The following is a 17,000-nucleotide window of genomic DNA, read 5'->3' as shown; positions in this document are numbered from 1 at the left end:
ACATATTCAGCAGCCCAATACTCCTGTTGAAATTTTGTGGGAATATGGAGCATACCCCTCAAAATACTTTGCAACAGGTGGTCGATCAGGTGCAGGTCTTGACTCGACAATTTAATGATTTGTCCATTAAAATGCACACCTCCCAGGCCGCTGGTGGAGCTCCCGCAGCAGCAGCACCTTCAGGGGTTAAGGAGCCGAAAGTAAATCTCCCGGATCGTTTTTCTGGAGATCGCTCGCAGTTCTTTTGTTTCAAGGAGAGCTGCAAGCTATATTTCCAGCTTAGGCCTCAGTCTTCTGGGTCGGAGATTCAGCTTGTGGGCATAGTGATTTTCTTGCTACAAGGAGACCCACAGGTCTGGGCATATGGGTTGCAGCCTGACTGTCCGTCGCTTAAAAGTGTTGATGGTTTTTTTACGGCACTGGGCATGTTGTATGATGACCCTGACAAGATGGCCTCAGCCGAGGCTCAGATTTCGATCCTTAAGCAAGGGCGAAGACCAGTTGAGGTTTACTGTACGGAGTTTCGGAGGTTGGCCCATGATACCCAGTGGAATGACCCAGCCCTGAGACACCAGTACCGAAGAGGTCTTTCTAACCAGATAAAAGACCAACTGGTACAATATCCCTTGCCTGATAGCTTGGATCAGCTCATGCAGTTATCCATCCGGGTGGATAGACGGCTGAGAGAGCGTAGGTTTGAAAGGGAGACCGAGGTTTCCTTCTTTCCCAAGGGAACCTCAGACTCTGAGGAATTTTCCGAGGAGCATATGCAGATTGGGGCTACCCGCCTCTCCTCGCGTGAGGAGACAGCAGGGGTTGTGTTTGTACTGTGGGAATAAAGGTCATGTGGTAGTATCATGCCCAGAAAAGCCGGAAAACTTCAGGGCCTGAGGGTGATGGGAAATATCCTGTCAAGCCAGAAGTCAGAATTTCCCAAGAAGACTTTTATCATTCCGGTGACCTTGAAGATCCTCGGTCAAACTGTCAAGACTGAGGCCTTTGTGGACAGTGGGGCCGACGGGGTTTTTATGGACCGCCAATTCGCCCTGAAACACTCTGTTCCCTTAGTACCCCTGGCATTGGAAATTCAGATCTGTGGGTTAAACGGGGAACCATTATCCCAGGGTAAAATTACCTCTTGCACTAGCCAGATTTCTTTGTTTATTGGAGCCACACACTCTGAAAAATTGTCTTTTTATGTGACTGACTGTACTTTTGCCCCATTGGTGTTGGGGTTACCCTGGTTAAGGGCCCACAATCCTCAATTTGACTGGGTCTCTGGGGAGATTCTTAGTTTGGGTACGGATTGTTTCAGGAGTTGCTTGAGCCTTCCAGTCAGGCTTTCGCAGCTAAGTTTGCCAGGATTGCCAGGATGTTATGCAGATTTTGCGGACGTGTTCTCCAAAAAAGTTGCAGAGGTACTACCTCCCCATCGCCCCTATGACTGTGCCATTGATTTGTTGCCGAATGCTAAGCTTCCCAAGAGCAGGTTGTACTCCCTGTCACGTCCTGAGACTCAGGTTATGGCAGAGTACATTCAGGAGAAAAGGATTTTTAATAAACATATACTAATAAATTAGTATATTTTTTCCGGGCGCTTTAACAGGGCTGTTTTCCTAAAGCAGCTGTTAAATCAAGGTGATAGTCAGTCACCACATAAAGAAACACAAAACAATATATAAACAGCGCTACCAGGTGCTAGTATTCAAAACATTAAGTAAATTTTAATAAAGATAAATTAATATCATAAACACATATATTTTAAAATCAGATGAATAAAACAAGCCTCATAAGCCAGTTATACGACCAAAGGAAATTTCCATGGACTCATGTAAAGGCCAAGTGATGATTAAATTGTTCCAATGCTTTAATATACCATATCCTGCATGGATGACCGTATGATAATTACCAGATCCCAAGTGGAAGATGGCAGGGTATTCCACCTAGCGCGGTGATGATGATTCTGTCCTGCGCAAATATGAATGGTGGTTCTCCCTTTTTATTGAATGTCCACGTGTACGGATCGGTCCCCGGATAGATGAATGTTAGATGGGTCAGAGCTCTGAAGACCACTGTGGGTCGTCCCAAACATCTATATCCAATTTTAGGAAAAGCAATGGATGATCAGTTCCATAAACTCACTGGCCTTGGCGACGTCCTGGTCATAGGCTGGCAACCTAACGCGTTTCACTGTCTGTTTGGCAGCTTTATCAAAGGTAGTGTACTGAAGGCTTACTTCCCCTTATATAGGGGATGTAATGAAGAAATAACCAGCACCTGAACAAACATTAATTACATGAATTTATTTAAAACAATCTTAAATTCTCTAAGAAACAGCAGGAGAACAGACTATATAATAATCATATCTTTTAATTAAAAAACGAAATGCATAAACTACTTAAAAAGGACTTTTTCTATCCAACATATTCAAACAAACGATCATGTGATCTTAAGCACATGACCGCTCTGTCCCTTATTATTGGCTCTTAAACACAACAGATCACGTCGCTATAGCAACTGTGTAATCCCCATTCAGACTCCCGGATATCTATGCCCATATTTGGATTTCCAACGACGTCATACTTCCGGTCACGTGTTTATAATCACATGATCGGACCTGTCGCTATAGCAACTATGTGACCCTCATTCAAACTCCCAGATGTCTTATACTCTTGCTTAGGTTACCGATGACGTCATACTACCGGCCACGTGTTTATGATCATGCGATCGGACCATGCTTCGTGACGTTGAAACCTTAATAATAAAACCTTTATTTCTGCCATGAGTCTACAAACCACCGACATCATACCTCCGGTCACGTGGGCACAGTCACATGATCGGATGGAGACCCGTGATGTAATTACAATCACCTGATGGAGCCGCAACAAATAACAGAAGAGGTAGCCCTTTTATCCCTTGTAGGACTTACAGTAATATCATCTACCTGATCATGAAACTTTCCAAATTCTAGATATAATTATATCCCGAACATACATAATACACACATAACAGCAAGCATAATATGCATATATATTTATAGATTTTCTGATCTTGTAGATATGTTCTAAGGAAAATAATAAAAAAATATAATAAAAAATAATAAAAAATAAAAAATAATAATAAAAAAGGAATATAATGAAAATAATAATAGATAAATAAATGAGGTCTCAAGGTCAGGAAAAAAAGCATATTTATAAGAAGATTTCAATTTCTAGGTAATGACAGTGCCCCTTCCTCTTTCTTACCAAATATCTAGGATCTATCTAAATATATAACCAAACCACATTAGTAAAGATGACTATAGCCCACAGATAGTGGATCATAAGACTAAATTGAGTTCCATTGCTTCGTTGAGACCATGGGGATGTAAGGAGTTAAGCTTAAATATCCAGTAAATCTCTTGTTTACAAAGGGTTTTAAACCTGTCACCTCCTCGTTTTGTTTTTATGATCTGTTCTAAACCGGTAACTTTTAATGTGCTAGGGTCCCCTTGATGACATTAGAAAAAGTGTCGAGATACACTGTGGTCCAGTTTTTTATTGATGTCATTACGTCGATGTTCCATAAATCTAATTTTTAGGGGGCGCGTGGTCCTACCAATATACCTCATATTGCAACTACAGTGCAACATGTAAATCACCCAATCAGTATCACAATTAATGAAACTTTTTATGCTATATATATCCTTATCTGTATCTATAGTAATAATTTTTGTTCGATTCATAGTGTGGGTACAAGTAGTACATCTTGTTTTCCCACACTTAAAGAATCCCATAGTTCTGGTGGCCAACCACCCTCCTTTCCCAGATTTCCCACTTAAACCAGGTTCATTTCTAAGCATACTTGGAGCCAGCATAGGTTTAAGCGATCTATTCTTTTTAAAAATAACTTTAGGAATACAAGGTAAGTCATCTTTCAAAAGGGGGTCCTGCTTCAAAATATTATAATTTAGACTAAAACTTTGTCTGATTTCTCCAGATCTATTATTATATACATTCAGGAGAACTTGGCTAAGGGATTTATCAGACCTTCACAGTCTCCAGTTGGGTCGGGGTTCTTCTTCGTGGGTAAAAAGGACGGTTCGTTGCGACCCTGCATCGACTTCAGGGAATTGAACCGTATCACGATTAAAAACTCATACCCACTGCCTCTCATTTCGGTCTTGTTTGACCAGCTTCGTACTGCCACCATTTTTTCTAAGATTGACCTACGCGGTGCGTACAATCTAATCCGAATAAGAGAGGGGGATGAATGGAAGACTGCCTTTAATACCCACTCAGGGCATTATGAATATTTGGTGATGCCTTTTGGGCTCTGTAAAGCCCCGGCAGTCTTCCAGGATTTCATGAACGATGTGCTCAGGGAATATTTGGATAGATTCTTAGTTGTATACTTAGATGACATTCTAATCTTCTCCCATTCCCTGGAGGAACATCGGAAGCATGTACGCTTAGTCCTCCAGAAACTCAGAGACCACCGGCTTGGGGCGAAGCTGGAGAAGTGCGAATTTGAAGTTCAGCAAATCGCATTTCTTGGATATATTATCTCCCCAGAAGGTTTCCAAATGGAGGGTTCCAAGGTACAGGCAGTCCTGGATTGGGTGCAGCCCACTAGTTTGAAGGCGCTTCAGCGTTTCCTGGGCTTTGCGAATTTTTATAGATGATTTATCGCTGGATTTTCGTCTATAGTGGTTCCCTTGGTGGCACTCACTAAGAAAGGGGCGGATGTTGCTCACTGGTCTTGTGAGGCCAAAGCGGCTTTTGCCCGTCTCAAAAGGGCATTTGTCTCGGCCAAGGTGCTGCGACACCCAGATCCAGAGCGTCCTTTTGTGGTAGAGGTGGATGCCTCTGAGATGGGTATTGGGGCAGTGCTCTTTCAGATGGGAGTGTCTGATAATCGCCTTCATCCCTGTGCTTACTTTTCCCGTAAATTTTCGCCTGCCGAGATGAATTATGACGTGGGTAACCGGGAATTGTTGGCTATTAAGGATGCACTCGAGGAGTGGAGACACTGGCTTGAGGGGGCTAAGTTTGTGGTCTCAATTCTCACCAACCATAAGAATTTGGCATATTTAGAGTCAGCGAAGCGTCTCAATGCCAGGCAGGCACGATGGGCTTTGTTTTTTGCTCGCTTTAATTTTTTGATAACATATCGCCCTGGGTCAAAAAACATCAAGGCTGATGCGCTCTCGCGGAGTTTTGCTCCAATCCAGGAGACCACCGAGGAGCCATTGCCCATTGTGTCCCCATCATGTATTAAAGTGGGCATTACCCAGGACCTCTTGTCATTAGTCCTTAAAGCACAGGATCAGGCTCCTCCAGACCTTCCGGTAGGTCTTTTGTTTGTGCCTCCTAGGTTAAGACAGCGATTGTTCCTGGAATTCCATGCCAAGAAGTCGGCAGGTCACCCGGGTATTGCCAGAACTCAGGAGTTGCTATCTAGGGTGGTGTGGTGGCCCTCGGTGGCTAAGGATGTGGATCAGTGGGTTCGGGCATGTGACATCTGTGACCGAAATAAGAGTCCTAGAGGGGTTCCTGTTGGCCCATTACATCCACTCTCTATTCCATCTAAGCCTTGGACCCACATTTCAATGGATTTTGTGGTGGACTTGCCCAAATCCTTGGGGCTGACAGCCATCTGGGTTGTCATTGACAGGTTTTCGAAGATGGCGCACTTCGTTCCACTGGTTGGGCTGCCATCGGCCAGACGCCTGTCTGAATTATTTATGCTGCATGTTGTGCGCCTCCACGGGTTGCCACTTGATGTGGTCTCTGACCGCGGATCCCAGTTTGTGGCCAAATTCTGGAGGGCATTTTGTTCCGATCGCCAGATTTCTGTCAGCTTGTCATCAGGCTACCATCCGCAGTCTAATGGGCAGACTGAAAGGGTGAACCAGTCCTTGGAGCAGTTCCTCAGGTGTTATGTCTCCAAGTGTCAGACTGACTGGGTTGCTCATCTGTCCATGGCGGAGTTTGCCTACAACAACGCGGCTCACTCTGCTACAGGGATCTCTCCCTTCCTTTGTGTGTATGGGCATCATCCTAAGGCCAATTCTTTTGACCCCCTGGATTCCACGCCTGGTGGTTCCTCTGTGGTTTCGGTCCTTAGAGGTATTTGGAGGAAAGTGAAGAAAGCCCTTGTGTCTGTGTCATTAGTGACCAAAAGGGTTTTTGATAAGCGGAAAAGACCCTGCAGCTTCAAATTAGGAGACTTCGTCTTGTTGTCTACCAAGAATTTGAAGTTGAGACAGCCATATCATAAGTTAGGCCCCCGGTTAATTGGCCCTTATAAGATCACTAGGGTTATCAATCCGGTGGCATTTCAGTTAGATCTGCCCCGTTCTTTGGGTATCAATAAAACATTTCATTGTTCCCTTTTAAAACGGGCTATTAGTAATCCTTCTTCCAGTGAAAGACCTTCTCCTCTTCTGATACGTGGCCAGAGGGAGTTTGTTGTTGAAAGGATTCTTGACTCCAAGATGGTTCGGGGTCGGCTGTCATTTTTGGTGCACTGGAAGGGGTATGGCCCGGAGGAGCGGTCGTGGGTGCGCAGTTGTGATCTTCATGCCCCCAGAATGATACGCTCTTTCTTCTCGCAGTTCCCCGATAAACCCGGTGGTAGGGGTTCTTTGACCCCTCGTCAGAGGGGGGGTACTGTTAGGGTCTCCTGCCCTGTGCTGCCACGTCGTCATGACAACCGGGAGACAAGTGCTAGCGGAGTAACCTGAGCGCAGCTGATACTCCGGTTCGGGTCTTTTGCTGTGCAGTGGTTACAGGCTCTGTGCACGGCAGGGGATCCGGTGCTGGTTTTTGTGCTCACAGTCTGTGAGGTCTGAGTGGGGCGTGGACAGCACCTGCTTTATAAACCCTCTTCTCAGGTAAAGCAGATGCTGCTGAATCTTTGTTGGTTAGTCAGTTTCTGAAAGTTAGCCAGTACTGTGTAACTTTGTATTTGTTTGTTGCTTACTGCAAATAGGCCTTGGGATTTGGTACTACACTCTGCCAATCCAGACCTAGCAGTAAGACTGGAGTCAGTCGTTTAACTTGCTGGGGTTCTTTTGCTACTCTGTGAACTTAGCAAGTTTGCGGCTGTATTCTCAGACTTGCCTGCCAAAATCCTTTCTCACTGTGCAAGGTGTTCAGGTGTCAGTTTAGTGGCAGTAAGCTGAACCAGTGCACTGCAAGTGAGGACTAGGATTGTGGAGACTCTCCTTGTGTCTATTATTCCATCTCTGACCAAGGAGTTTACTGCCACACCCGTTGGTAACCCTTTAGGGTTTTGCTGTTGCCCTTAGCAACAGCATTTTGGGTTCTCTACGTATTAAAACACAACATCTCGCTTCTTTCCATCTGAGCATTCCTAATACTAGGGAGACACCCAGTTTCTTAGCCTCTGGGCTTCTCTGTTCACTTTGTGTTTATTTTGTTACCCTATCACCTTCTGTGTACGTAATGTCATATTCCCCAGTCTGTCTGTGAGTTCATTTGTTTTGCATCCCTCTCCGTTCAGACACCAGTACATTCCTGCAGGCACTGGTGTGCATAACAGGAATACGAATCTCCCGAGAATCCAACAGCGGGATGATGATGTTCGGCCTCGTTTGGTTTAACCAAGCAAGGCGGGAAGATTCGAGGCTGTCCCGGACCCGTGTAATATAAGTGAAGTTTGGGGGGAATTCGGATCTTGATGAACCAAACCCGCTCATCTCTATCAGCAACTGTATTTCACTTATCCCTGCTCCTGTGAACATCTTGTTTGTCAAACATTATTCCATATCACTGGTTTATCTGCACACTCCTGTTTCTTGCGAGTACCTGTAAAAAATGTATTTTTGTGTTCACCGCCATCGCCAGTCAATTGTGTTTTCTCTGTTAACCAGGGGAGTTCATAACAGAGTTGTGAGCTCATGTCAGGGCACTGGCCCGCATAGGGAGAGCTTCACAGCTTGTCCCAGACAGGCAGGTGTGAGGCAGCGACTTCTGGGCTGACCCACATTTATTCAGTCAGAGAATTGGCGGCCGACGCAGGCGTGGCCGGACCGAATGGGGGGTGGGCCGCAGCTGCTGCACGACGTCACACGCAGCAGCTGCAGACCAGGGAGCGATGAGTAGCTCCCATCCAGCACGCTAAAGCTGCGCTGGTCAGGAGCGACTCTTGAACTGCAAAGGCATCGCCAATGTACGATGCCTTTCCACTTCTGCGGGGGGGGGGGGGGGGGGGCGGCACTGACATGCGGGGTGGACTAGCCCTGTGCTGGGCGTCCCCCCGCATGTCAGTGTGAATGATCGTAGCTCTGCTAAATTTAGCACAGCTACGATCATCTCGGAATGACCCCCATGGAGATAGGGTGATGCAGACTGTCCAGCAGTGTGGCCACAGGGTCAGGTGACAGGCTTCTTAATAACAGCCTCAGCAGGGACTTCCGCGCCAATGGGACAACAACGACAGGGACGCCGGTGTACTTGAAGCTGCGGCTTCAGGCACGAAGGTAGACCGCAACCCGTGAAAGCACACTAGGTGTCCTTCCGGCTCTGCAACCAGACCTATGGGATCCCAGGCAGCGGGGGTGCTCGAGGGGACTCCGGAAAGCAGGGTAAGGAGGGTTTAAAGGCACTGGAGTGGGCGTATAAACGAGAGCTCGGCCACCATGCGTCCGGCTCCTTATCCTGCTAGGCCACACCCCCTACTTTCTTTTTTCACCTTCCTTCTCTTTTCCCCTTTTCTTCATTTTGTATTCCCTGCACTCTTTCACAGTTATATCCTAGTTCGCATAAAACTATTATTAGTATTGTACTTTCACTGTTCAAACTTCAATTATTTTTTAAACAAATTACTATTGGGGTCATTCCGAGTTGTTCGCTCGTTATTTTTTTATCGCAACAGAGCAATTAGTCGCTAATGTGCATGCGCAATGGGGGTAATTCCAAGTTGATCGCAGCAGGAAATTTTTTAGCAGTTGGGCAAAACCATGTGCACTGCAGGGGGGCAGATTTAACATGTGCAGAGAGAGTTAGATTTGGGTGTGGTGAGTTCAATCTGCAATCTAAATTGCAGTGTAAAAATAAAGCAGCCAGTATTTACCCTGCACAGAAACAAAATAACCCACCCAAACCTAACTCTCTCTGCACATGTTATATCTGCCCCCCCCCCTGCAGTGCACATGGTTTTGCCCAATTGCTAAAAAATGTCCTGCTGCGATCAACTTGGAATTACCCCCAATGTCCGCAGTGCGACTGTGCCAAGTAAATTTGCTATTAAGTTAGGTATTTTACTCATGGCATTACGAGGATTTTTCTTCGTTCTGGAGATCGTAATGTGAATGACAGGAAGTGGGTGTTTCTGGGCGGAAACTGGCCGTTTTATGGGAGTGTGAAAAAACGCTACAGTTTCTGGGGAAAAACCGCGGGAGTGGTTGGAGAAACAGGGGAGTGTCTGGGCGAACGCTGGGTGTGTTTGTGACGTCAAACTAGGAACGAAACTTACTGAACTGATCGCAATGGCAGAGTAAGTCTCGAGCTACTCAGAAACTGCAAAGAAATTTCTATTCGCAATTTTGAGAATCTTTCGTTCGCAATTTTGATAAGCTAAGATTCACTCGCAGTATGTGGCGGTTTAGCGTGTGCAATGCTGCTAAAAGCAGCTTGCGAGCGAACAACTCGGAATGAGGGCCTATGGCTTTGAATTTTCATTCCACAATGGCAGGAACAAGGGCCCTCATTCCGAGTTGTTCGCTCACTAGCTGCTTTTAGCAGCATCACACACGCTAAGCCGCCGCCCTCTGGGAGTGTATCTTAGCTTAGCAGAATTGCGAACGAAAGATTAGCAGAATTGCAAATAGAAATTTCTTATCAGTCTCTGAGTAGCTCGAGACTTACTCCTACACTGCGATCAGCTCCGTCAGTTTCGTTCCTGGTTTGACGTCACACACGCCCTGCGTTCGCCCAGACACTCCCCCATTTCTACAGACACTCCCGCGATTTTCCCTGACACGTCTGCTTTTTTTCGCACAGTCCCAGAAAACGGCCAGTTTCCACCCAGAAACACCCACTTCCTGTCAATCACACTACGATCAGCAGAATGATGAAAAAACCTCATTATGCCGTGAGTAAAATACCAAACTTTTGTGCAAATTCACTTGGCGCAGTCGCACTGCGGACATTGCGCATGCGCAGTTTGCGACTAATCGCTCCGTAGCGAAAAAAATAACGAGCGAACAACTCGGAATGAGGGCCAATATCTGTATACAGTGTGTGTTTGCACTAGAAATATTTAATTATAAATTTGAAAAAAATAATATGAGGAATTGTTCCACTAGATGATCACACTGTCACCAGCATTCCCATGACAGCTCCTGAGGCTGATACCCCATCATGTGATAACACTGATATCCTGGTTACTGATGAATATATATAACTGGATCCTAGTGAATATATGTGACACCCAGGAGATGGTATCACGGATGTTAATAATTTACAGGTAAGTATTAGGAAGGCTGATCCCCTGGGTAAAAGTGTTACTTTATTCAGTCTGGTATTCTTCACCTGGACCTGGTGTCTGTAGCTTCTAACAGGAATAAGTTTCACTAGTAACTCACAATACAGTTCCAGATATATTACACACAGACATTAATTACACAATATCTCTACTGAATTTTATTCAATTGATGCATTTCTGTAAGATTTACACAGCTGTAAGGACATGAGGAGATTATCACATATAAGGCAATGGGGGTCATTCCGAGTTGATCGCTAGCTGCATTCATTCGCTCTGCAGCGATGAGGCAAAAAAGGCACTTCTGCGCATGCGTGTGCGGCGCAATGCGCATGCGTGAAGTACAAAGAGAGATGTCGTTTCACACAAGGTGTAGCGACGCTTTTCAGTTGCACTGCTGGCCGCAGAGTGATTGACATGAAGAGGGCTTTTCTGGGTGTCAACTGACCGTTTTCTGGGAGTGTTCAAAAAAACGCAGGCGTGCCAGGAAAAACGCAGGCGTGGCTGGGCGAATGCAGGGCGTGTTTGTGACGTCAAAACAGGAACTGAACAGTCTAAAGTGATCGCAAGCTAGGAGTAGGTATTGAGCTACTCTAAAACTGCACAAATTAAATTTGTAGCCGCTCTGCGATTCTTTCGTTCGCACTTCTGCTAAGCTAACATATACTCCCAGTGGGAGGTGGCATAGCGTTTGCACGTCTGGTAAAAAATGCTAGCGAACAACCCGGAATGACTACCAATATGTATGTTATTCACATATATTTTTCATGCAAAGAACAAAGGGGGTTATTCCGAGTTGATCACTAGCTGCATTTGTTCGCAGCGCAGCGATCAGGCTAAAAAACTGCAGTTCTGCACATGCGTATGCAGCGCAATGCACACTCGCATCGTACGGGCACAACGAACTATGTAGTTTTGCACAGGGTCTAGCGATGCATTTCAGTCGCACTGCTTGCCGCAGAGTGATTGACATGAAGTGGGCGTTTCTGGATGGCAACTGACCGTTTTCAGGGAGTGTGTGGAAAAATGCAGGCGTGCCAGGAAAAACGTAGGCGTGGCTGGGCGAACGCTGGGCGTGTTTGTGACATCAAAACAGGAACTAAACAGTCTGAAATGATCGCAAGCGCTGAGTAGGTTTTGAGCTTCTCTGAAACTGCACAAAAAATCTTTGTAGCCGATCTGCAATACATTCGTTCGCACTTCTGCTAAGCTAAAATACACTCCCAGTGGGCGGCGGCATAGCGTTTGCACGGCTGCTAAAAACTGCTAGCGAGTGATCAACTCGGAATGACCACCAGAGCCCAAGAAATAACATCAACATTTGGCAATCACATTTAAAATACTCTTATAATTGGTTCCCCGTAAAACCTTTGTCATTTTGTAGCCTGCTACATTGAGTTTGGTGCACTTCTGTAAGAAAGTTATCGTCTGAGATCAGTTAGAAGTCTGGGATGAATGTAGCAATGGATAGATCACAGGCCCTCATTCCGAGTCGTTCGCTCGGTAATTTTCATCGCATCGCAGTGAAATTTCGCTTAGTACGCATGCGCAATATTCGCACTGCGACTGCGCCAAGTAATTTTACAATGAAGATAGTATTTTTACTCACGGCTTTTTCTTCGCTCCGGCGATCGTAGTGTGATTGACAGGAAATGGGTGTTACTGGGCGGAAACACGGCGTTTTATGGGCGTGTGGATAAAAACGCTACCGTTTCCGGAAAAAACGCAGGAGTGGCTGGAGAAACGGGGGAGTGTCTGGGCGAATGCTGGGTGTGTTTGTGACGTCAAACCAGGAACGACAAGCACTGAACTGATCGCAGATGCCGAGTAAGTCTGAAGCTACTCTGAAACTGCTAAGAAGTTTGTAATCGCAATATTGCGAATACATCGTTCGCAATTTTAAGAAGCTAAGATACACTCCCAGTAGGCGGCGGCTTAGCGTGAGCAACTCTGCTAAATTCGCCTTGCGAGCGATCAACTCGGAATGAGGGCCACAGTACATAAAGTATAGCTGGTTCTGTCCAACCAGACGGTTTTGCAGATCTTTCCTGTCTGTAGGTAATTGCTTTTCACCATAACAATCTCTCCTATTGCAGTGCAGCACAATATCTTTTGGCGCTTATGGGTCTATCTTGCTAGTCTCTGAATAATCTCATTACTCCGCACTGTAACTGTAGTAATGCTGAGCTGGATGTTATATTAGGTGATTGTACTGTAGGTACTATTCCCATAATAGAAGCTCTCTGAAATATCCACACTGCTGTGTCCTGACTCGTCATTACACACAATGGCCCTCATTCCGAGTTGATCGCTCGTTACAGATTTTCGCAGCGCAGCGATCATGGCAAAACGAGGCTAATCTGCGCATGTAAATGCACCGCAATGCGTATGCACGTCTTACGGGTACAAAGAGCGACGTGCTTTTGCACAGGATCTAGCGATGCGTTGAGTTGCACTGGCGGTCCCAAGGAGAGTGACAGGAAGTGGGAGTTTCTGGGTGTCAACTGAATGTTTTCTGGGAGTGTTTGGAAAAACACAGGCGTGGCCGGGCATTTGCAGGGCGGGTGTCTGACGTCATTACCGCATCACTCGTCGCAGCAATCATCGCACAGAATAAGTAACTACAGGGCTGGTCTTGATCTGCACAAAATGTACTTGCAGGTGCACTGCTGCACAGGCGTACGCACTCCTGCTATGCGAAAATACACTACCCCATGGGCGGCGACTATGCGTTTGCACGGCAGCTAAAAGTAGCTAGCGAGCGATCAACTCGGAATGAGGGCCAATATACAGTATGCAGCTAAGGTGTCTCTTTCCTTGTAATGAGCAGTCAATCTCTCTCTCTCTCTCTCTCTCTCTCACTCTGTCAATCACTGGAAGGGCTTGTGATGTGTAGTTAGAGAAACAGGGCTACTAACCTGTGCTCCATGGTTACATTTACACTCTGTCTGACTGAGAGCAGTACAACGGTGGTCATTCCGAGTTGTTCGCTCGCTAGCAGTTTTTAGCAGCCGACAAATGCTAGGCAACCGCCCACTGGGAGTGTATTTTAGCTTAGCAGACGTGCGAACAAAAGGATCGCAGAGCGGCTACAAAGTTTTTTTGGGCAGTTTTAGAGTAGCTCAATACCTAATCAGCGCTTGCGATGACTTCAGACTGTTCAGTTCCTGTTTTGACGTCACAAACACGCCCTGCGTTCGCCCAGCCACACCTGCGTTTTTCCTGGCACGCCTGCGTGTTTTCGAACACTCCCAGAAAACGGTCAGTTAACACCCAGGAACGCCCACTTCATGTCAATCACTCTGCGGCCAGCAGTGCGACTGAAAAGCTTCGCTAGACCGCGTGAAACTACATCGTTCATTGTAATAGTGCGTCGCGTGTGCGCATTGCGCCGCATACGCATGCGCAGAAGTGCAGTTTTTTTGTCTCATCGCTGCACAGCAAACGAATGCAGCTAGCGATCAACTCGGAATGACCACCAACATCCGCTGCAGGTCCCTGTAATATGGAGACCTGAATCCTTGTAAGCTTTCTGTGTAACTATGACAGTATTGTTCGTTACTGCACTACAAAGTTCTGGCTGTGTTGAGAAAACTGCAGCACGTGATAGTGGACTGTCTGTTTCCGCACAGAGGTGCCTATTGCTATTTGACAGCTCTTATTGGTCTCCTAAAGGGTGCAGGTAAAAGCAGCTGGACAATTTGATGTGTAAGACTGTGTTCTCTCATATACCTGGATACTTCAGGAGAGAGTCTGTGACAGTCAACGAAATGATTCAACAATTACTGGGACTCCTACTATTTGAAGTGTGAGACTGTATATTCTGCAATGGGGCTCCCCGATCTCACTAGAAATGGCTGTTTTGACTCAGGACTGATGTCATTTGCTCACCGCCCCTTAGACACTTTCTATTGGCTGCTGGACTCTGATAAGGTGACTCTCCTCCTCCTCATCGCTCACCGGCTTTCTTGCTAGAGAAGGGACCACCATTGTGTCTGTCAGATTAGGAGCCTTCTCCGGTCCCAAATCAGGTCCGGTACACCTCAGCCCTTTTTGCTCCAAGGTGCTGTTTCACTCACCCCATCCTCTAAGATAAACAGCGCACAACTGCCTACAGACTAGAGATGAGCGCCGGAAATTTTTCGGGTTTTGTGTTTTGGTTTTGGGTTCGGTTCCGCGGCCGTGTTTTGGGTTCGACCGCGTTTTGGCAAAACCTAACCAAATTTTTTTTGTTGGATTCGGGTGTGTTTTGGATTCGGGTGTTTTTTTCCAAAAAACCTAAAAAACAGCTTAAATCATAGAATTTGGGGGTCATTTTGATCCCAAAGTATTATTAACCTCAAAAACCATCATTTCCACTCATTTTCAGTCTATTCTGAATACCTCACACCTCACAATATTATTTTTAGTCCTAAAATTTGCACCGAGGTCGCTGGATGACTAAGCTAAGCGACCCTAGTGGCCGACACAAACACCTGGCCCATCTAGGAGTGTCACTGCAGTGTCACGCAGGATGTCCCTTCAAAAAAACCCTCCCCAAACAGCACATGACGCAAAGAAAAAAAGAGGCGCAATGAGGTAGCTGTGTGAGTAAGATAAGCGACCCTAGTGGCCGACACAAACACCGGGCCCATCTAGGAGTGGCACTGCAGTGTCACGCAGGATGTCCCTTCCAAAAAACCCTCCCCAAACAGCACATGACGCAAAGAAAAAAAGAGGCGCAATGAGGTAGCTGTGTGAGTAAGATAAGCGACCCTAGTGGCCGACACAAACACCGGGCCCATCTAGGAGTGGCACTGCAGTGTCACGCAAGATGGCCCTTCCAAAAAACCCTCCCCAAACAGCACATGACGCAAAGAAAAAAAGAGGCGCAATGAGGTAGCTGTGTGAGTAAGATAAGCGACCCTAGTGGCCGACACAAACACCTGGCCCATCTAGGAGTGGCACTGCAGTGTCACGCAGGATGGCCCTTCCAAAAAACCCTCCCCAAACAGCACATGACGCAAAGAAAAAAAGAGGCGCAATGAGGTAGCTGTGTGAGTAAGATAAGCGACCCTAGTGGACGACACAAACACCGGGCCCATCTAGGAGTGGCACTGCAGTGTCACGCAGGATGGCCCTTCCAAAAAACCCTCCCCAAACAGCACATGACGCAAAGAAAAAAAGAGGCGCAATGAGGTAGCTGTGTGAGTAAGATAAGCGACCCTAGTGGCCGACACAAACACCGGGCCCATCTAGGAGTGGCACTGCAGTGTCACGCAAGATGGCCCTTCCAAAAAACCCTCCCCAAACAGCACATAACGCAAATAAAAAAAGAGGCGCAATGAGGTAGCTGTGTGAGTAAGATAAGCAACCCTAGTGGCCGACACAAACACCGGGCCCATCTAGGAGTGGCACTGCAGTGTCACGCAGGATGGCCCTTCCAAAAAACCCTCCCCAAACAGCACAAGACGCAAAGAAAAAAAGAGGCACAATGAGGTAGCTGTGTGAGTAAGATAAGCGACCCTAGTGGCCGACACAAACACCGGGCCCATCTAGGAGTGGCACTGCAGTGTCACGCAGGATGGCCCTTCCAAAAAACCCTCCCCAAACAGCACATGACGCAAATAAAAAAAGAGGCGCAATGAGGTAGCTGTGTGAGTAAGATAAGCGACCCTAGTGGCCGACACAAACACCTGGCCCATCTAGGAGTGGCACTGCAGTGTCACGCAGGATGGCCCTTCCAAAAAACCCTCCCCAAACAGCACATGACGCAAAGAAAAAAAGAGGCGCAATGAGGTAGCTGTGTGAGTAAGATAAGCGACCCTAGTGGCCGACACAAACACCGGGCCCATCTAGGAGTGGCACTGCAGTGTCACGCAGGATGGCCCTTCCAAAAAACCATCCCCAAACAGCACATGACGCAAAGAAAAAAAGAGGCGCAATGAGGTAGCTGTGTGAGTAAGATAAGCGACCCTAGTGGCCGACACAAACACCGGGGCCATCTAGGAGTGGCACTGCAGTGTCACGCAAGATGGCCCTTCCAAAAAACCCTCCCCAAACAGCACATGACGCAAATAAAAAAAGAGGCGCAATGAGGTAGCTGTGTGAGTAAGATAAGCGACCCTAGTGGCCGACACAAACACCGGGCCCATCTAGGAGTGGCACTGCAGTGTCACGCAGGATGGCCCTTCCAAAAAACCCTCCCAAAACAGCACATGACGCAAATAAAAAAAGAGGCGCAATGAGGTAGCTGTGTGAGTAAGATAAGCGACCCTAGTGGCCGACACAAACAACGGGCCCATCTAGGAGTGGCACTGCAGTGTCACGCAGGATGGCCCTTCCAAAAAACCCTCCCCAAACAGCACATGACGCAAAGAAAAAAAGAGGCGCAATGAGGTAGCTGTGTGAGTAAGATAAGCGACCCTAGTGGCCGACACAAACACCGGGCCCATCTAGGAGTGGCACTGCAGTGTCACGCAGGATGGCCCTTCCAAAAAACCCTCCCCAAACAGCACATGACGCAAAGA

Source organism: Pseudophryne corroboree, chromosome 10, assembly GCF_028390025.1.
Source record: "Pseudophryne corroboree isolate aPseCor3 chromosome 10, aPseCor3.hap2, whole genome shotgun sequence".
In the NCBI taxonomy this organism is placed as follows: domain Eukaryota; kingdom Metazoa; phylum Chordata; class Amphibia; order Anura; family Myobatrachidae; genus Pseudophryne; species Pseudophryne corroboree.
Note: the sequence above shows the minus strand (reverse complement) of the source record.